Source organism: Aegilops tauschii, chromosome 5 (assembly GCF_002575655.3).
Source record: "Aegilops tauschii subsp. strangulata cultivar AL8/78 chromosome 5, Aet v6.0, whole genome shotgun sequence".
Classification (NCBI taxonomy): domain Eukaryota; kingdom Viridiplantae; phylum Streptophyta; class Magnoliopsida; order Poales; family Poaceae; genus Aegilops; species Aegilops tauschii.
The window spans coordinates 156,337,878-156,359,551 of record NC_053039.3 but is presented as its reverse complement, the minus strand read 5'-3'; positions in this window follow the sequence as shown (position 1 = coordinate 156,359,551).

Here is a 21,674-nt window from a genome sequence, read left to right as displayed (position 1 = left end):
GGATCCAGGTGATGCAGCCCGAGATGGCGCCCCTGGGTGGATGCGAGGGGAAAAGTAATGCCGGAAGAGCGTTGTGCTGCGGTGCACTTCGACAAAGCCCTCACAGAGGTGGGCGAAAAAGGCCATGCACGCCACGGCGTTCGGCGTGATGTCCAGAAGGTGGAAGCAGTAGGTGAGCATGACGTCGTTGAAGAAATCTGAGAAAGGGGGGCAGAGCCCACAGGAGAAGTAGTCGACAAAGAAAGGGTAGCGATTCAGACCGAGATGCCCTGTCGTCTCCCTCCCCCATAAGGGCCTAAACTCCTCCCTGAAGATGAGTGCATCGACCGACAAGGTGAAGAGGGCGAACTGCGTCCGCAACGCCACAAGGTCGACCCAAGGCACCTCCTTTCCCCCGTCGTCCTTGGCCGCTCCCTTGCCCTTGCTCATCTTTGGCGCCATGGCGCCTGGGAGTATGAGAGGGGGTGGAGGATCGAGAGCAATGGGGCGCGGTGGCGGCGGCGAGCAGGAGCGAGAGTTTCGATTTGTGCTTGAGGAAGAAGAGGGAGCGGCGGTTCCAAGATTGGAAAAGGCACGAAGGGTAAATGAGCAACGCCCCTGCGGTTTTCCCCCTTATGGGGAAAACGCGGGCCGCCTCTTTACTATTCACCACGACGTGATGCAAGCGCACTGCAACCGCCCCAGGCACGACCCCTGAGGGAGTCCTGGACTAAGGGGTCCTCGGCCGTCCGGCCTGTTGACCGTGGGCCGGCCTGATGGGCTGTGAAGATACAAAGACCGAAGACTCTACCTGTGTCCGGATGGGACTCTCCTTGGCGTGGAAGGCAAGCTTGGCGACCAAATATGAAGATTCCTTTCTCTGTAACCGACTTTATGTAACCCTAGTTCCCTTTGGTGTCTATATAAACCAGAGGGCTAGGTCTGTATGGGCCAACAATCATAATCATAGTCATACAGGCTAGACTTCTAGGGTTTTAGCCATTACGATCTCGTGGTAGTCAACTCTTGTAATACTCATATTCATCAAGATCAATCAAGCAGGAAGTAGGGTATTACCTCCATAGAGAGGGCCCGAACCTGGGTAAACATTGTGTCCCCTGTCTCTTGTTACCATCAACCTTAGACGCACAGTTCGGGACCCCCCTACCCGAGATCCGCTGGTTTTGACACTGACATTGGTGCTTTCATTGAGAGTTACACTGTGCCGTCCTCAAAAGGCTTGACGGCCCCTTCAATCATCTACAACAATGCTCTCCAAGGAGAAGTCTTCCTTCCCGGACAGATCTTTGTGTTCGGCGGCTTCGCACTGTGGCCAACTCGCTCGGCCATCTGGAGCATATCGATAGCTACGCCCCTGGCCGTCAGCTCAGATTCGGGAGCTTGAACTACGTCGCAGGCATCTGCGGAGACTTGATCTTTGACGGATTTGAGAACACGGCAGCCGCTCCCCGTCACCACAATGAACATGACATAAATCTATCATCGGACCATACGCACGAAATAGCACCTGTAACTGCTCTGGCCTTAGATTCGGAGCAGATTGCGCCATCCGAAGACGGGAAGCTCAACCCCGCCACGGATGTCGTAGCCTCAGCGGCGTCAGAGCCGCACACAGACCCAACCTCGAGTGGAATCTGTGTCACCGAAGCCTCGAACTCGTTTCCGGCTAAAGGTTCCGAACCATGTGCGTCCACGTGCGTCGAGCTCGATCAGTCATCGATCGTTGAATTCAGCTCCGCGGACATTTTTCGGCACTCGCCTTTGGGTGACGTGTTAAACTCGTTAAAAGCACTATCCTTAGCGGGGGGCTCGCAGCCGAATTATATCTGGTTCGAAGTAGAGGCTGATGACGGAGAACATTGCTTCCCACCCACCGCCCACTTCATAGCCACTGTCGAAGATTTGACCGACATGCTCAATTACGGCTCCGAAGACGTCGACGGTATGGACGACGATGCCGATGAGGAGCAGGGCCAAAACCCGCCGTTTACCAGACGCTGGACGGCCACCTCTTCTTACGATGTGTACATGGTGGATACACCTAAAAGAACTAACGACGATGACAAACAAGATCCAGTTGAGGACGAACCTCCTATGATACAGCCAAAACGCCGGCGTCAGCGGCGCCGCTCTAAGTCACGTCGTGGAAAAGACAGAAATACTGGCACGGGAGAAAAGAATACTCCGGACGACGCCGAAGATAATGAAGACCCCATGGAGATAACTTCCGAACAGGAGGAACGGGAAAATGGGCAAGTTAGCCCTGATGAACATGCCATACACGACGACTCGGAGGACAGTAATTATCTTCCACTCTCCGATGATGAGGTGAGCCTCGACAACGAGGATTTTATTGTGCCTGAGGAACCTCTCGAGCAGGAGCGCTTTAAGCGCCGAGTAATAGCCATTGCAAGGAGCCTGAAAAAGAAGCAGCAGCAGCTTCAAGCTGACCAAGATCTGCTCAACGATAGGTGGAATGATGTCCTAGCAGCCGAAGAATACGGCCTCAAGCGCCCAGCCAAAAGTTACCCGAAGCACAAATTGCTACCTTTGTTCGATGATGAGGCGCCGGAGCCCGTACCATCACCGCCCAATGCGGCTGACCGACCACCACGCGGTCTTGATAAAGCGGCAACTCAAGCCGAACACCAGCCCGCCCCGCCTCATCGTAAAGGCAAAGATAAAACAGCTCGTGGTTATACATATGACCTTCGGCAGGAACTGGACAATAGAGCAGGACATACCAGATGGTTCTACGGATCGCGAGGATGTGCCCCGACACATGACGATGGCTACCTATTCGGACGTGACAAGCCTAATGATGCCCGGGCCGAAAACTGCAGACGGACTCCATCGGAGCTACGTCGTGATGTGGCCCGATATAGAGGCGCCGCACAACCTCTCTGCTTCACTGACGAAGTAATGGATCATGAATTCCCAAAAGGGTTTAAACCCGTAAATATTGAATCATATGATGGAACAACTGACCCCGCGGTGTGGATCGAGGATTTTCTTCTCCATATCCATATGGCCCGTGGAGATGACCTCCACGCCATCAAATATCTCGCGTTAAAACTTAAAGGGCCAGCTCGACACTGGTTAAACAGTCTTCCTGAAAACTCTATTGGCAGCTAGGAGGATTTGGAAGACGCCTTCCGCGACAACTTCCAAGGTACATATGTCTGGCCACCAAATGCCGATGACTTAAGTCATATAGTTCAACAGCCCGGAGAGTCAGCTAGGAAATTATGAACTAGTTCCCTAACTAAAAAGAACTAGATCGTCGACTGTCCAGATGCCGAAGCCCTAGCGGCCTTCAAACACAGCATCCGCGACGAATGGCTCACCCGCAACCTCGGCCAAGAAAAGCCGAAGTCCATTGCAGCCCTCACGCACTCATGACCTGCTTTTGTGCAGGTGAGGATAGTTGGCTGGCCCGTAGTAAAAACACGGCAAGCGAATCAGGCTCCTCCGAGGTCAAAAACAGCAACGGCAAGCTCCGACACAATAGGAACAAACATCAAAGCAATGGTGATAACACCGATGAAAATAAAGTAAACCCCGGATTCAGTGACTCCAAGTCCGCTCAGCGGAAAAATCCATATAAAAGAAACAACTCGGGACCATCCAGTTTGGACCGCATACTCGATCATCCTTGCCAGATCCATGGCACCCTAGAAAAACCAGCCAACCATACCAACAGGGATTGTTGGGTTTTTAAACAGGCCGGCAAGTTAAATGTCGAAAACAAGGAGAAGGGATCGGAAAGCGAGGACGATGACGAGGAGCCCCGGCCATCGAACATAGGGGGACAGAAGCAGTTTCCCCCTCAGGTCAAAATGGTGAACATGATATACGCTACCCACATCCCCAAGAGGGAACGCAAGCGCGCGCTCAGGGACGTCCATGCGATAGAGCCGGTCAACCCAAAATTTAATCCATGGTCGTCATGCCCGATTACCTTCAATCGTCGGGATCATCCGACCAGTATCCGTCACGGTGGTTCGGCCGCACTGGTCCTTGACCCAATAATTGATGGATTCCACCTGACGCAAGTACTAATGCATAGCGGCAGCAGCCTCAACCTGCTCTATCAGGATACAGTGCGGAAAATGGGCATTAATCCATCACGGATCAAGCCCACAAAGACTACCTTTGAAGGAGTCATACCAGGTGTAGAGGCCCGCTGTATGGGCTCAATCACACTAGAGGTTATCTTCGGATCTCCGGACAACTTCCGAAGCGAAGACTTAATCTTCGATATCGTCCCCTTTCACGGCGGCTATCACGCACTTCTTGGACGAACCGCATTTGCTCGATTCAACGCGGTGCCACACTATGCTTATCTCAAGCTCAAGATGCCCGGACCACGCGGCGTCATAATAGTTAATGGAAACACGGAATGCTCCTCCGCACCGAGGAGCACACCGCTGCCTTAGCAGCAGAAGTACAGAGCGGCCTTTTCAAGCAGAACCTTAATTCGGCGGCCGAGCTCCCGGACACTGTCAAGAGAGTCAAGACTATTCTGTAGCAGGATGGCTCGGCTCGTCAAGAGCTCGATTAGCAATTCGGCCTTCGTCCCAGTCCTGATCAAGTGGCGGCATTCGTACCACGTGTACATAACCACGCACTAAAAATACCACGGGCATGGACGGAGGCATAACTAGTTTGTGATCCACAAATACGGCTCGACCGCCCAAGGAAACACATACTTTCACTGTTTCCTTTTTTCTCCTTTTCAGGTTTCTTTTCCATAGGCCTTACCTGACGGCCTGATCACCGGTCCTTTCGAACGATAAATACACCAAGATGGCAAGAAGGATGGACGTATAGGGGAATTTCTTGGTGGTCTCTTAACGATCACTCTACCTGTTTTGAAGACCCACATGCAGCTCTCCCTTGGTTGTGGCATGTTAAATAGCCTATTGCTTATTGCACTATTTGTATGAATGCGCTTTGATGTATTAATCAAATTATAATGGAAACAGTTTGCGGCCAAAATTCTACGGCTCTAGCTTACTACCCTTTCTTCTTTTCTTTTTTGATAAGTTTATCAAATAGCACCCGTACACTTTGGTACGTTCCAATTTGCCAGGGGCTTCATAGCGCCTCGCAATACGGCAACAAAGTCTGAACACTTCTTAGAGTATAGTTCGGCACCCTGAATTTAGCACTATATGAATTGGCTCCGAATCATCTCTTTGGTCAATAGTTGGGTTGCCCGGCTCCTGTGCTTGCTACCTTACGTTCCGTTATATCGGCTAGGGTAGTAAAGGGAGAACTACTGCGATTGTTCCCTAGTTTACCCGGATGAGCACCTCAGTAGAGAAAGCCGAAAACTTACTGTCATGATGCGGCGAGAGCCAATCAGCTCTTCGGAGGTCTCAAATCTTTAGAGATTTTCTCCGCATTACGTAGGGATCGGTACTTACCCGATCAGGTGTTTACAGCATCCTAGTTGGGATACTAGGGGCTGCGCCTATATTTTTATTGCAAACTCCTATGGCTAAGTGAGGGTGTTAAAGCCGCATAGTCCGATTGTCTGGTTCGTTGCGCTAAACACCTCCTTCAAGGACAAAACAATTGGGTCAAGAGTGTTTAGATTAAAATCCTAACACCCCCGTACTACCTACGTGGGGCTAGAAGCCGACGACTGGCCAACTCTCAGATTTCACACAACACGGCCCCACAGGAGGTGAAATTTTTTAAACAAACATTATATTACATAACGACTTTGTTTCATCATACAAGGCAGAGACAACTTGAATGTATTCATTCGAAAATAATGTCTTGCGCACATTGTGTCGCCACAATACGAGACACCTCCAGGACGTCTTCAAAATACCGCTTGGGCGTGCGGTGCTCCTTGCCCTCAGGCTGTCCCTCGGTCACAAGCTTGACGGCGTCCATCTTCGCCCACCACAACTTGATGCGTGCGAAGGCCATGCGCACGCCCTCGATGCAGACTAACCACTTGACGATGTCCAGCCGAGGGCAGGCATTCACCAGCCACTTCATGAGCCTGAAGTAGCTGTTGGGTATAGCTTCAGTAGGCCACAGCCGGATTATTAAATCCTTCATGGCCAGTTCGGCCACCCTATGCAGTTCGACCAGCTGTTTTAGCTGATCGCTCAAGGGCACTGGATGTTCTAGCGCAAGATATTGCGACCAGAACAGCTTCTCCGTGGAGCTCCCTTCTTTGGCACGGAAGAATTCCACAGCGTCAGAAACAATGCGCGGCAGATCCGCAAACGCCCCTGGAGAACTCCAAATCCGGGTCAGTAAGAAATACTTCTTCTTCACATACTTCCTTTGCATACTAAATGCCTTACCCGCCGCGATTTTCTTGGCCTCCTGGATCTCCTGGAGGGCGCCCTGGGCTTCAACCCGGGCCTCTTCTGCACTTTGGCGAGCCTTGGCTAGTTCGGTCTCTTGAGCCGAAACATCGCGCTCCAAGGTCTCGCATTTTTTCACGGCATCCTGGACCTCCTGCTGGGCCTCATTAAGCCTGGCCTCATGCCTCTTACGAGCGGCTTGTTCCTTGGCAGCTTTCTCCTCGGCTTCGGCCAGGGCCTTTTTAAGGACCTCAACCTCGGTCGCCGCTCCTACAAATATTATGGCACTACAGTCAATACACATCATTCATTCATTCTGAGTATACAGCAAGTCGCAACATACCTTGCTTATCCTCCACCTGCCTTTTTACAAGGCCGAGCTCTTCTTCGGCCCGCTCCAGACTCTGCTTTATTCCGGAGACCTCCATAGCATGAGAGGTTGCGGCCAGCAACGACGCCTGCTTATGCATATAAGACATCTTTAGTTAGTTCCCTGCGAAAATAAATTGATCCTCTATCCGGCTTTTCTTTTCGAACATCAGACAGTGTCTCAGGGGCTACTGTCTATACTAGGACTTTTTCTTTTGCGTCGCTTACCTCAAAGCCTGTTAGCAGGCTGCCGCAGGCTTCGGTCAGTCCGCTCTTGACGGACTGAACCCTCTCAATCACCGTACCCATAAGGATACGGTGTTCCTCCAAATGGAAGCGCCACATAGCGCTTCCAGTAGATTATCTGGTGCCTCTGGTTGGACAGAGGTCCCCGGCGGGATAGGCACACCTCCTTCTCTCGAAGGAGGCTGCATGCCAGATTCCGGAGCCGTATAGGTCTCCAGAACCATATCCAGTTGGGGGCCGAACTGAACATGGCCCCCATCGCCAGTCTCCATGGGGATCTGCTCCCCCATGTGTCCGGCGGCCGCGGTTTCGCCCTCCAACGCCACCCTGACAGCCTCCTGAACCTCTCCCTGGCCTGGGAAGGTCCTTCGGGACAGCACCTCGGCGTCGCCCTTGGCCGTGGGAGAGTAAGCGGCCGGCGGTGACTCGCTGGCCATCGCCTTTGAATCCAACGAACCTCTTGATGAGGATCACTGGTAGCTGTTGTGGGCCGGACTGCAATAGCATAATTATCCATATTAGTACCATGAAGAGGAGAGGCCAGATACATGGACGTATACGGGTTTTTAGTACTTACGATGCGGCCAGGGGCTTGCTACGGGTGCCTCGCTCTGGGCTGCTGTCGACGTCCCACGCGGAGTTATCCGCGAGGGGGCCCTTACCCCTCTCGGGCGCCTCTGCCTCCAGATTTGTGGAGGTCGCCCTCTTCTTCCTTCCCTCGTCAGGGGGAGAGTTGCTTTCTTCCTCCTCCTCCTCGTCGTCTTCGGAGGCAGAGGAGTGAGTCTTGTCTTCGGACGACACGTCCGAAACTCCTTTTCGGCGAGGGCCACATTTGGCCCCATTGGCCTTCTTCTCCGGCGCCTTGTAGGGCGCCGGAATCAGCAGCTTTGCCAGGAGCGGGATGACTGGTTCCTTGGGTAGCGGAGTCGAACACCGAATCCTCTCCGCTTTCTCTATCCATACCTGAAAAATAAATAGTGAAGTTTTAGATATCTTCCTTGAACAAGCAAGTAGAGGATGCACCTTGATGTGAAGGACTTACCACACTGGCGGGATGGGCAAGATAGTGTGGATTATGACTGTCTGCTGGGTTATGACTGTATGCCGAGTTATGATTGTATGCCGGGTTATGATTGTCTGTCGGGTTATGACGTCCTGCCGGTTTACCACCTGCCGGTTTACCATCTGTCTTAACTATCCGTCTTAACTGTCTGCCATAACCATCTGTCTTAACTCTCTGCCGGTTTACCAAGTCCCATCCGGGTTATAACTCCGGTCGGGTCATACCGCGGGGTATATCCCCGACAGGCAGGATGGGCAAGATCGTGTCCGTGGTCCGAGTCTATGTCCGGCGGCGTCTCATTGCCCTGAAAGAGCAACTTCCAGACATCTTCGTGAGTGGTTCTGAAGATCCTTTCCAAGGTCTAGTGCTTCCCCGAATCAAAATCCCATAAAGGGCAGGCTCGGCTCTGGCACGGAAGGATCCGGCGAACTAGCATCACCTGGATCATGTTGACGAGCTTGATGTTTTTATCCACCATGCTTTGGATGCGCGTTTGCAGCGCTATCAGTTGGTCCGATGAAGACCAATTTTGGCCCTTCTATAGCACCAAAGTTTCTGCCACTCCTTGACAGTCTCCACAAATGTGCCTTTGGGCCATGTGACATTGGGCATCTTGCTCACCATGCCACCCCTGCACTCTGTGTGTTGGCTGTCCACACCCTTCGGCTTCACGTTGAAGATGTTGAGCCATAGTCCGATGTGGGGAGGAATGCGGAGGAAGGCCTCACACAGGACAATAAATGCCGAGAGTTTGAGGAAGGAGTTTGGGGCTAGATCATGGAATCTGAATGTTATTGTCGAAACTGAACGCAATGGTAGCAGAGAGGCACTTCACATGGGATAGTTTAGGGAGGGCCTGCAGTTCATCTTCAACCTGCACCCCCCTGAGCCGCCAGCCACCACAAGCCGAACCCCGCGCTGCCTCGCCACCCCGAAACAACTCCCCACCACCTGTCTGCCGCCGCCTCGCCGCCCCGAAACAACTCCCCACCGCCGGTTCACCGCCGCCCCGGCCAGCCCTCTAGCCATCCTCCCTGCGCCCCTGTAGTGGCCCGACCTCAAATGGTCAAGTCTCTGTCCTTCAGTGTCATCCCTGGATCGGTAATTCTGACACACACAGTACTCGAAGGATTTATAACAGAGTAGCAATCACACACTTATTACATCGAATGTCTCAAAAGAGAACGTATTACAATAAATATGGCTTAAGGCCATCTAATACGATAACAGCGGAAGGCTTGGAAGATAATGTGAGTCCATCAACTCCAACGGCATAGCTGAGCTGCACGGCAATGACCTAACGAACCTTACTCCTCGTCTGAAAAGTCTGCAACATGATACGTTGCAGCCTGAAAATGGGTCAGCACATGGAATATGCTGGCAATATAACACAGTAGAGCAAGAACAGAATAATGCTATCACTACATGCATATTTGGCTGGTGGAAAGCTCTATGGTTATAGTTTTGTGGAAAGCCAATTTTTTCCTACAACAAAGGAATAGATTTTATTTAACTATCATGGTAGTTGAAACATCATTGAGAAGGTTCCTCCAACTCAATCCCAATTAGAAGTAATTATCAACCCAACAATATTAATTTAGAGTGATGAGATACATATGGTAATCCAAGTACTAGATACTCAAGACTGTCCATAACCGGCGACACGGCTAACCATGATTAGATTGTACACTCTACAGAGGTTTGCGCACTTTTCCCCACAAGACTCGATCTCCTCCGTTGGATTTCTCGCACTACATGGTTTTGAGAAATGGATGACCGAGACACAATCTTTCGGAAACATTAACTCTTTACTCCGGGCAGACCATACCAACCTACATCCCTCTACCTGCTGATCCACCTCTTCAAGAGCTCATGCACCTTACTCAACTATGCTAGAGCCCATAATAGCTTGTGGCTGCACACGGAAGTTTCTAGCATGAAATATCTCAGTTCCCTGGGAGCCTGGGTGGCGGACCTTAGGATTATCACACGGGTACTCCGGGATATCCTAGGACAACATTGGATTCTCCAGGTGCCCGACAAGCAATCCACCCAGATGTTTATTAAAGTTGCCACCTTAAGTTGAACCATTAATTAAGAATCTCACATCTGTCATGGATTCACTCACCCAAACCACGTCTATGAGCATAGCATAGCAATATAAGCAATACGTAGAAGTAACTCCCAAGGGTTTGATAATAACAGGGCAATAGGTTCTACCTCATCAACTACTTCCCAATCCACATGTTAATCACATCCTAATCATGCAATGTTTGAGGATTCGAGCTAATGCATAAAAACTGGGTGTGAAAAGAGTGTGATCAATGTGTTACTTGCCTTGCTGATGATCCGCAAAACCTAGAGACTCGTAGTAGCACGCTTCGCACTCCGGGTGTTCTATCACAAACAAACAATAGCATACATAAGCAATCAAGCAAAGAAGCACGGGTAAATCTCAAATAAGAAGATCTAACCAGAAAGTTCAACTTAAGAACTCTGGTTTGCAAAAAGAATCAAATCAAACGGAGCAACGAAACTCAAACTGCGAAAGTAACAAGATCCGTTTACTAATCTGAACTAAAGTCAAAATTTATAGTACCAAAATCTTGTTCAAGTTGATACAGCAGAAAGAGGGTTTCGAGACGAAGATCTAGGCGCTTGAATCGCCTGATTCCGATAAACGAGCGAAAAGATAAACTAAAACGAAAATCGGATCAGAAATCACGATCGAAAATAATCGCGGAAAATCCGAGAAAAAGAAAAACTGACGAACAGGCTAACGAACGAACGTTCGCTGTCTGCGGCTAACGAGTCAACACCGTTCGTTAAAATGTACGTATGGACGAACGTCCGCTAACTAAACTAAACCGGGAAAAAAATTAAATCCGATCTATTCTAAAGAAACGAAAAGTAGGGTTTTCTAAAAAACCCGAATCGGTTTAAAAATAAAACCGAACAACAGCGGCGGCGTATACCTCCGGCGAGGCTCTGACGAGGCGGGGCGGCTCCGGCGGGGTCCGGCTGCAGCGGCGGGTTGCGCGGGTGGTGCGGGGCGGCGACGGCAGGCGGCCGGCGCTACGCGGCGGCGGCTTCGGCAGGCGGCGGGTCGGGTGGTGGTGGTGGGCGTCGGGGGCGGCGTATATAAGGAGGGGGGCGGCTGGCTTGGGGAGGGGGAAGGCGGCGCGGGGACAGAGTCCCGGTCGGACTCGGCGACGGCGGCGGCGGTCGTGGTCTCCTGGAGGGAGACGGCGGCGCGGGTCGGTTGGGCCGGCCGGGCTCGGTTGGGCTTCGGCCCAGCCGGGCGCTGAAGATTTTTTTTCAAATAATTTTTCCAAAATTTAAATAAATCCTAGCAAATAAAATAAAAATCTAAAAATACCAAAACAAACTTTCACCGTCTAAATAAAATATTTAGAACGAGATGAACATTTTCTTGGCCCTAAAATGCAACTTTGAAAAACGTGCAATTTTTCTAATTCAAATAAAATAGCAATAAACTCCGAATAAAATCCAATATTTGATTTTAATATTTTTCCTCCAATATTTCAATTATTTTGGAGAAGTCATATTATCTCCTCTCATATATTTTAATATGAAATATTTTCGGAGAGAAAAATAATTAAAACCAATAATCCTCGTTTCAATATTTGATAAAACTCAAATATGAAAACAGGGAAATCCCCAACTCTCTCCGAGGTTCCTTGAGTTGCTTAGGATTTCGAGGATCGCGAAACGAAATGCAACAAAATCTGATATGCATGAATGATCTGTGTATAACATTCCAAATTGGAAATTTGGGATGTTACAAACCTACACCCCTAAAGATGAATCTCGCCCTCGAGATTCGGGTTGGCTAGAAAATAGGTGTAGGTGGTCTTTGCGAAGATCATCGTCTCGTTCCCAGGTGGCTTCATCCTTGGTATGGTGACTCCACTGAACTTTGCAAAAATTGATAACCTTGCTGCGGGTGACTCGGCTGGCAAATTCAAGAATCCTGACTGGCTTCTCCTCGTAGGTCAGATCGCTGTCCAACTGAATCGCCTCCAACGGCACTGTATCTCTTAACGGTATATCGGCCATCTCAGCATGACACTTCTTCAACTGTGAAACATGAAACACATCATGAACTCATGACAGTCCTTCAGGTAACTCCAACTTGTAGGCAACTTCTCCCATACGTTCCAAAATTCGATACGGTCCTACAAATCTCGGGGCTAACTTTCCCTTAACTCCAAAACGTTTCACTCCTCGCAGAGGTGACACTCGCAGATATGCTCTATCTCCAATTTCATAGGTTATTTCCTTGCGTTCGAATCTTCATAACTCTTATGTCTGGACTAAGCTACCTTTAATCTATCTCGGATCAACTTAACCTTTTCTTCAGACTCCTTGATCAAATCTGGTCCAAACAACTGTCGGTCTCCTACTTCATCCCACATCAACGGTGTTCCGCACCTTCGTCCGTACAGGGCTTCGAATGGTGCCATCTTCAAACTAGCTTGATAGCTATTGTTGTATGAGAACTCTGCGTAGGGCAAATTGTCATCCCAACTTGATCCATAATCTAGCGCATAGGCCCTCAACATGTCCTCCAGAATCTGGTTGACTCTCTCAGTCTGTCCATCCGTCTATGGGTGGAATGCTGTACTGAACTCCAATCTCGTTTCCAAAGTCTGATGCAGTTGATGCCAAAACTTCGAGGTAAATTGTGTTCCTCTATCTGATACTATGGTCCTCGGAACTCCATGCAGACATACGATCCTGGTCATGTATGTCTTGGCCAACTTCGCACTTGTATAGGTGGTTTTCACTGGGATAAAGCGAGCCACTTTGGTCAAGCGATCAACTACTACCCATATAGAATCATATCCTGATTTGGTCCTAGGCAATCCGGTGATAAAATCAAGCCAAGTTTATCCCACTTCCATTCGGGTATCGACATAGGCTGTAACAATCCTGCTGGCTTTTGATGCTCACCCTTCACTCTCTGACATACATCACATACGGCTACATACTCGGCAATATCCTTCATCATACCAGTCCACCAGAAACGTTCCTTCAAATCCAAATACATCTTGGTGTTTCCGGGGTGTATCGAGTATGGTGAGTCATGAGCCTCCTGAAGTATTAACTTCCTGATCTCTCTGTTATTGGGCACATAAACATGGTCCTCAAACCATAAGGTGTCGTGCTCATCCTCAAGAAAACCTTTGGCCTTTCCTTTGCCCATTCTCTCTTTTATCTCCGCAATCTCTTAGTCATCCTTCTGAGCTTCCCGAATCTTTCCTAACAATGTAGACTGTATCTCCATTGTTGCAACAAAACCTCTAGGAACAATCTCCAATCGAAGTTCCTTGAGATCCTCTGCTAACTCCTTTGGCAATCCCGTGCTTACTAGGGTATTAGCATAACTCTTCCGACTCAAAGCGTCTGCTACGACATTGGCCTTGCCTGGATGATAGTGAAGCTTCATGTCATAATCCTTTATAAGCTTCAACCATCTCCTCTGCCTAAGGTTCAACTCCTTCTGTGTGAAAATGTACTTCAAACTCTTATGATCCATGTACACATCACAACGGTTTCCAATAAGGTAATGTCTCCAAGTCTTGAGCGCATGCACTACAGCTGCTAACTCCAAATCATGCATGGCATAATTCAATTCGTGCGGTTTTAGTTGTCGTGAGGCATACGAAACAACTCTTCCGTCCTGGATAAGCACTTCCAAGTCCTAGGCGAGAGGCGTCGCAATACACATGGAAATCCTTGCGTATATCCGGCAGAATCGGCACTGGGGCTGTAGTCATTGGCTTCGCAATCTTGGAAAAATTCTCAATGAATCTCCGATAGTATCCTGCGAGTCCAAGAAAACTGCGGATCTCGCTAACTGAAGTGGGTGCCAACCATTCAGTGACTGACTAAACCTTGGTGGGATCTACTGCTACACCTTCTCCTGATATAACATGTCCAAGGAATCCGACTTCCTTCAACCAAAACTCACATTTGCTAAACTTGGCATACAACTGGTGTTCCCCGAGTTTCTCGAGAACTAAACGCAAATGCTCTTCGTGCTCCTCCTCATTCTTCGAGTATACCATTATATCATCAATGAACACCACAACAAACTTATCCAAATATTTCATGAACACTTTGTTCATCATGCTCATGAAATAGGCAGGGGCGTTAGTCAGTCCAAATGACATGACCGTATATTCATACAACCCGTACCGTGTGGTGAATGCTGTCTTTGGTATATCCTTCTCTCGAATCTTCAGCTGGTGATATCCTGATCGCAGTTCGATCTTTGAAAACACCTTAGCTCCTTGCAGCTGGTCAAACAAATCATTGGTCATCGGCAGTGGGTATTTGTTCTTGATCGTCACCTCATTTAACGCACGATAATCAACAATCATTCTTAGAGACTTATCTTTCTTCTCAACCAAAAGCACTGGGGCTCCCCATGGTGATGAACTCCGTCGAATGTAACCTTTCTCCAATAACTCCTTGATCTGCTTCTTAATCTCCTCCAGATCATTTGCGGGCATCCGGTATGGTCGCTTCAATATAGGCCCGGTGCCTAGCAACAGTTCTATCAAAAACTCGATGTCTCGATCCGTGAAAGTGCGTTATATCGACTAGAGGGGGGGTGAATAGGCGATTTTTATAAATTCTTCACTGAGGAATTTTTGGGTGAGGAAATTCCTTAGCGAAGAACTACTTGCAGCGGAATAAGTACTCAAAAGTATGCATAGCAGAACACAAGCATAGTCATCATGATGAAATGAAAACAAGCACAGAGTACAGAAAGCGTAAACACATGATAGCACAGGATGAAGACAAACAGACTGAGGAAATTGAACTAAGGAAATTGAGGAAGTCTTCAGTCAAAGTCTTCAAACACAGATATGAACAAGCATACAACACATTAATGAGGAAATGGAAGAGTTGAGGAAATAGAACCAGTAAGCTTGGTGAAGACAATGATTTGGTAGACCAGTTGCAACTGCTGTCTCAGTTGTACGTCTGGTTGGAGCGGCTAGGTATTTAAACCTGAGGACACCCAGTCCCGGACACACAGTCCTCACAGTATTCTCCTTGAGCTAAGGTCACACAGACCTCGCCCAATCACTCGTGGTAAGTCTTCAGGTGACTTCCAAACCTTCACAAACTCGGTCACTCGGCGATCCACAATTTCCTCTTGGATGCTGTAGACCATGACGCCTAACCGTCTGGAAGAAGCACAGTCTTCAAAGGTAACAAGCGTCGGATCCACGCAGGATCAATCTCTTCAGTGATGCTCAATTACTTTGGGTTTGTAGGTGTTTGGGTTTGGGGTTTTTCCTCACTTGATGATTTTCACTCAAAGTCCTCGGAGGATGCGATGCTCTCAAATGACAAGTGTCAGTTTCTCTCGGAGCAGCCAACAAGCTAGTGGTTGTAGGGGGCGGCTATTTATAGCCTAGGGAGCAGCTCGGCATGATAAGACATAAATGCCCTTCAATGATATGACCGTTAGGAGGGTAGATATTTTGGGACAGCTGGCGCATAGCACAGCAACTGTCGGAAATTTAAGTATCAAATTCCTCAGGGCTATCATGTTCCTCACTGTGTAGGCAATCCGCACTGGCGGATTCCTAACTCCTCAGTCAGAACAAATTCCTCAGCGACTAGAAGAACTTCGTCTCTGTCACTGAAGAATATGACTGAACTGTATGAGGTTTCCAATGGCTTAACTAGAAGGGATTGGTAGGTGTAGGATTTTGAGTTGAGCATCACATGGAAAATTTTCCTTAGTATTTCCTCGACCCCCTTTAACAGTACGGTGTTTCCTATGACTCAAGAAAGAGAAAATGAAACTACGAAAACAAAAGTCTTCACGCTTCATGTTCCTCAAATGAATACCAAGTCTTCAAGGTCACACCAATTTCTTCACTTTCAAAGTCTTCAGAAAGTCTTCAGAAATACCAAAGTCTTCAATCGAAGAACTTCATTTTTAGGGGTCGACTTTCGCTGTAAATATCAAACTCCTCATAGACTTATAGACCTGTGTACACTCATAAACACATTAGTCCCTTAACCTATAAGTCTTCAATACACCAAAATCACTAAGGGGCACTAGATGCACTTACAATCTCCCCCTTTTTGGTGATTGATGACAATATAGGTTAAGTTTTCAATGGGGATAAACATATGAAGTGTAAATACAGATATTGAGGAATTTGATTGCAAGATATAGAAGAACTCCCCCTGAAGATGTGCATAGTGAGGAATTTTCTTTTGAAGCAATGCACACTTTGAAGAATTGAATCATGGAGATCTCCCCCTATATCTTGTAATTCATACACGCATTTGACATAATATATGAAGAATTTGAAATGCATGATGAAATGTGGGGACTGATGTAATTCAGCATGCGTGCAATAACATTAACGAGGAATAAGCATGCAGAAGAAACAACAAAAGTATCAGGCCACCATAGAGTTTAAGTTTACAACTCAATCCGACAAAGTCATCAGAAGAACGAGAGTTGTAACTTTAGAAAAAAAATGCCCATAAGATAGACCCGCTTGAAGACTAACTCAAATTTCTCCCCCTTTGTCATCAAATGACCAAAAGGGTCGAAAATGAGGACTAACGCCCCTGAAGAATATCAAGGTGATGAAGGAGCGTCAGCGTTGTTGGGGTCGTTTGTTGTAGTAGGGCCTGTCGCAGTGTCGTCCAAATCTTCATGTTCATCAGTGTCACGTGATGAAGAATAGGAGTTGGCCACCAAGGAAGGAACCTTGACCTTCTTGTACTTCTTCGGAGGAAGTGCAGCCCAGTCAAGATCTTCCTTGAGACCCATTTTCTTCAGATCTTCTTCACTATAGACTTGAGACAGAACAACCCAGGTGCGGTTGAGGGTTTGATGAAGGTAGTAGTGGTTTTTCTTCACTGCATTGTGGGTAGCAGTCATGTTGTGAAGAATTGAAACAAACTGACGCTTGAGCCATTTATGATTGCGATCAACCTTCTGATGAAGACTGAGGAGAAGCTCGCGGTCAGTCATCACCCTGGGTGCTGTGCCTTGAGGATTTTGCCTGGGTGCGTTTGCAGCAGAGTCATGGGTGGCAGAGTCATCATTGGTGGAGTAGGATGCAGCCTTGTGAAATTGTCCATCCAATGGACGAATGCCTTCATCAATTACAGCAGTAGCCTTGCCCGTTTCATCAGCTGAGGAAAATGTCCGTTTGAGGACTTCAATTGGCGGCAAGTAGCTGCAATGGTTCAGTGTATCAGCTTTATAGTTGAGTGAAGACCTTGTCCTGATGAATCTCATAATCCAAGGTGCATAAGGCTTCAACTCAAACAGTGACATGGCGACATTGGCCAGAGTCCTCATGAAGAAATCATGGAAGTTGACGGGAACACCATGAATGATATTGAAAAGAAGATTCTTCATGATGCCAACGACTTCTTCTTCATTCGAGTCGTGGCCTTTAATTGGACTCAATGTCTTCGTCAGAATGCGATAGACAGTCCGAGGCACATACATCAATTCCTTCACAAGGAATTTTGTTCTTGGGGCCTGACCTAGCTTCAAAGGCTTCATCAGCACTTGCGTGTAGTGATCGGTAAGCTCAGGTTCATTGTAGACGCAACAAGCACCTTCAAGGGGAGGACTGAGTGGTAAGGCACGAAGCAATTCAGTAGCTGGTGCCTTGTAGTGAGTGTTTTCAGACATCCAATCCAGCACCCATGAATTCACATCTTCAGAATTTCCGGTGATGTGCAGCATCGCATAAAATTGAAGAATAAGTTCTTCATTCCAATCACAGATGTCAATGCAGAAATTTAACAATCCAGCATCGTGAAGAACACTGAGGACTGGCTCGAAGCATGGCAGAGATTCCATATCCACGTGAGGAATGTGCTCATGATCGAAGACTTTGTCTTTGTTGAACAGCACTGAGGAATAGAAATTTGCCTGGCTGGCAGTCCAGAAACGCCTCTTCCTTATGCGAGCAGAGTCATAAGGGTTGTAATCAGTGAAGAATACATGCTCGCCAAAGAAGGCATCAGCCTTGAATTTTTGCTTCCTAGAGAATGGATCCTTTGGTTTGGGCAGAGGAGTGTCAGTGAGTTGCATCACAACCTCAGGAATCGCAATCTCAGGTTCTTCAGGCTGAGGAATTTCTAGTTCCTCTTCAGTGGCAGCCTGGTTCTTGAATTCTTCATTTTCATTTTCTTCAGCACTAGCGGCTAGAATGTCTTCATGAGCTTCATCAGATCCCATTTGAATTGTAGTGACTAGGGACTGAGGAATTTGCTGCAGTGGAGTGAAGAGTGGAGAATTGGGGTGCTGACTTTCCCAAAAGTCATCATTCATCACTGGTGTGGTACAGCCAGTGTCCACATCTTCATCTTCAATTTCTTCAACGCCGGCCTCTTCAGCAGTAAACTGAGGCATAGGCGAGGAAACAAATGGGGTTGAAGGGATTTCATCCACTTCAATTTCTTCATCCATCTGCTCTGACGTAGCGGCAGAAGGAATTTCTTCATCAGATCTGCTAGGGATCACATATTCTTCATCAAAAGGGATGATTTCCTCTGATGGCACGGAGGAAACTGGAACAACATCATTTGGATTAGGAAATGAACTGGTCAAAGGCTTCATCTTCTTCGGAGCTGAAGAATCTGAAGTAGCTGATGCTTTCCTTTTCTTCACAGCTGCATGCTCTGCAGCCTTGGTCTTCTTCACATCTGATGCAGATGGAAGGATTGGAGTTGGAGTTGGTGCAGAAGGAGCAGAGGAATGTGGTTGATTTTCTTCAGGCACAACTGATGCAGTTGCCCTGACCTCTTCATTTTCTTCAGGCGCACCGCTAGTGGATGCCCTGGCAGCTTCTTCAGCGGCTGGAATGCAGTCATCAGCCCTGGAACTCACATTTTCTTCAGCAGCCTGATTGTCATCAGCGGTGCTGGCATGTTCTTCAGTTTACTGAGCAGATGCTTCAGCCGGAGTGACTTCAATGTGCACAGGAGCAGCAGCACTTGAAGTGAATGTCTTCGTCAGCTTGACCAACCTGACTTTTGCGCCCTTCCAATCAGCATAGTAAGCGTTGAACTCATCGCTGAGGACTTTGATTTCAGATTGGATCTTTACAAGTTCATCAGTTGTCATAGTGACAACATTGTTCTTCAGAAATTTCTCCTTTCCTGTACTGAGCTTTCTTGAGCTGCCTGGCCTTCTCATATTTCCATTTTTCTTCTTGGATGAAATGGGTCAGCATGTGACTTTGGCCAGGTGTCAACTTGAAATCAGGCATAGGAGTGTTTGGGTCCTTGTGCCAGAGATCAATATAGTCGAGGATCAACTTTGGATCCAAAAGGAGTGGCACTTCTGTGCCCTTGGCTCTAGCAGCCCTGACTTGCCTATCTCTGATGATCTCAGCAAGTTCTTCATCATCAGCTTCGTCTTCTTCAGACGGTACTTGGAAGGCGACCTGTTTCTTCTGAGGACTTGGGCGAGAGCCTCGTCCAACAGTGGTCTTTGTCTTCAGCAGAGAGGGTCCTGTTGAAGAATTTGGTGCCGCTGAGGAACTAGCCGAAGCTCCTGAGGCAATGGAGACGCCTGTAGTCCTTTGGCACGTGGCAAGATGCACTGGTGCTGAGGATTTTGTCGGAGCAGCTGAGGACTTTGGAGGAGTAGGAGCGGCTTGAGGAATTGGCCGTGAGGGCTTAGCTAAGGAAATTGGCCGTGAGGGCATTGAAGAAGAAGCACTTGGCTTGTGCGCAGGCTTCTTTGCCATGGATTTCTTCGGCCTTACAGAGGCCTCAGCAGCAGCAACAGTGGAATCTTCGTTGAATTTCTTCACTGCTTCCTTAGCCTGTTTGGCCAACTTGGCCTGGCGCTTGGCCCATTCTTCAGGAAAATCCTCACTGCGCTTGATGCTAGTGGGATCTGCCTCTTGGCCAGGTGCCAATGGTTGTCTTGAGCATGGAGGAGTAACAACGAATTTCTTCATGTATTTTGGAGTCACATACCTGTACTCCCTCCACTCTTTTGCCCATCTCCTTTCTATCATCTGAATGCGCACCTTGCGCTGATTCTTCTCTTCCTCAGGGGGTGTGCAGTACCCAGCAAAAATGTCCTCAAGGATTTCAAAGGCAGTATTGATTTGAGGCCTCTTTCCTCCTTTCTGAACAATTTGGATTTCAAAAATGTCCTCAGCCATTTTCTTCAGTAGAGGAATTTGAACAATTAAACTCTCTGAAGAAGTATGCAACTTTTCTTCGAGGAACGCTGCAAATGAGTTAAGTTGATGAGAACCTAGTGATTCAGCAGCGGACATGAGTACCTGTGAAGAGAGTATAGTTGCGAGGAATTTGGAGAGGTCATATGCGTTCTCAGAAGGTTTTTCAAAAAGAACAAGTTTGAGGAATTTGACCAGATGAGTCTTGAAGAATTTCACTAAGCGTTCTTTGTCTTAGGTTCCAGAGTTGTATAGATCGAAGATCCACACAATTTAGGAATCTTGAAGAAAAATGATGCTTAGAGAAACGAATCAAGAACAGATGACAAGTGAGGTGTCCAGTGTGTGAAAATTTTGAGGAATAAACAATTTTGAAGATTTGTAGAAGTCATTTGAATCAAAGAGGGCAGTAAAAGTAACTTTTAATTATCCTGAACGAAGAACACGATGAACTGGGATGTGGAGAAGTGAAGCTCGTTTGTGCAGATCTTCCACGCCCTAACTTGGCGGAGGAAGACGGCTACGGTGGTGGCGGAGTGAAGATTTCCGCGGCCGGCGCGAGTACGGCGGCGACAAGGTCGAGGCACTGAAGCTCTTCCTCACCGGCGACGATGATGTAGCGGCGGCGCTAGGGTTTGAGAAGCTCGAGCGGGAGAGAGGTCGAGCGGAGTAAAGGAAGTGAGGAAGGGAAGAGGGGGTATTTATAGCCATGGTGAAAAATGGTTCGCCCGAAGAAATTGGACGAACGTGCCCCTGACCCTTCTCATTCGCATGCCATGTGTCACCCACATACTGAGAAGTGGAGATCATGTTAGATCATGGGTGAATAGATAAGTATAACATGGGAAGCGGAACGGTTTGAGCGGCAAAGTCGAAAATTTGGATAAGATAAGTTAAAAGTTCCGTTTGCAAATTCTTCAGCTGAAAAGGACACAGTAAAGATTTTGAACAAGTTTCAAATAGAACGCACATGAAGAATTTGTGAATAGATTGGGTTGAGTATAGCATAGAGGGGGAAGGGTCCGATCACATTCACTTAGCAGAAAAACCAACTTGAAGAAATAGCCATAATTGAATGCTGTAGAGGACATAAACTCATATATATATATAGCCAATGAAGAAAAACGACGGAAATAGTGAAGATTTTGCAAAGTTGAAGAATATGAACAACTGAGGAATTTCTAAAACTGAGGAAAAACTCAAATTGAAGATTTTCAACTTTTGTGGTGGCGTGACCCACCGTATAAGAATGATGATTTCAGACACCGCGTACAACTGTCGTAGGGTTTTGAGAATCAAATTCTTCATTAATTTCTTCACACTTAGAGTGTTATTCTTCATTGATTGAACAAAAAACGTTTCTTCATGTGTTGCACATCTAAGTTATCAATTTTGCATAAGTGTTAGGATGAGTGTCCTTTTCAAAGA